We start from the raw sequence: 817 nt of genomic DNA, 5'->3' as shown, positions 1-817 counted from the left end.
TGTTGTCCACATTTAACTTGGACAAAAATATAAGCACAGGCACGTTATGGTAACCATATTTTTTTCTACCCTAGAAATGTTTGTGTTCTACATATTCGAACCTTTTCACCTATGACTCCTGTAAACACTGGTTCTATTATCATCTGTATTAGCTGCATTTGAGTTGTTCCTGAATGGGATGCAGTTGCAGTTATACAGTGTACCTTTCATATTGACATTTCACTTACAGATATTCATTTAATTTTCTTACATCACTTTTTACAACTTGAAAATTTATTTCTTTTTAATATTAAGAAATATATCATGTCTGGATAGCCTAGAGAAACTTTTAGTTGCCTGAAGTTTTGGCAATTATAAATAAACACCTGCTTAAACACCTCCATGCTTTTTTTGTTGTTTTTTGGACATATTTTCAGTTTCTATGAGTAACTAATAAGAAAGACAATTGTTAGATATTATGGTAAGAGTTTCATTTTGTAAGACACCACCAAGCTGACTTGCCAAGTGACTGTACCACTTTGCATTCCTGCTAGCAGAGAGAATACATCTGATGAGCACTGTCATTCTCTATCAGAGTTCTTATTGCTCTCTTTTACTGTCAGTACTTGGTATCGTCCGGGCTCTAAATTTTGAGTGCCTTATCCACTAAGTTTAAATTTGCATTTCCTTGATGATATTAAATACAGTTGTTCATTTTTTGTTGATGAATTTTTAAATATGTTGTACATGTTGGATTATGTTCCCTATCACATGCATGTTTTGTAAATATTTATCCCATTTTGTGATTTGTCTTCTTATTCTCTTGATACCGTCTTTT

This window comes from Condylura cristata, unplaced genomic scaffold (genome assembly GCF_000260355.1).
Source record: "Condylura cristata isolate star-nosed mole 26May11 unplaced genomic scaffold, ConCri1.0 scaffold00012, whole genome shotgun sequence".
NCBI classification, from domain to species: Eukaryota; Metazoa; Chordata; class Mammalia; order Eulipotyphla; family Talpidae; genus Condylura; species Condylura cristata.
This window is presented reverse-complemented; position numbering follows the sequence as displayed.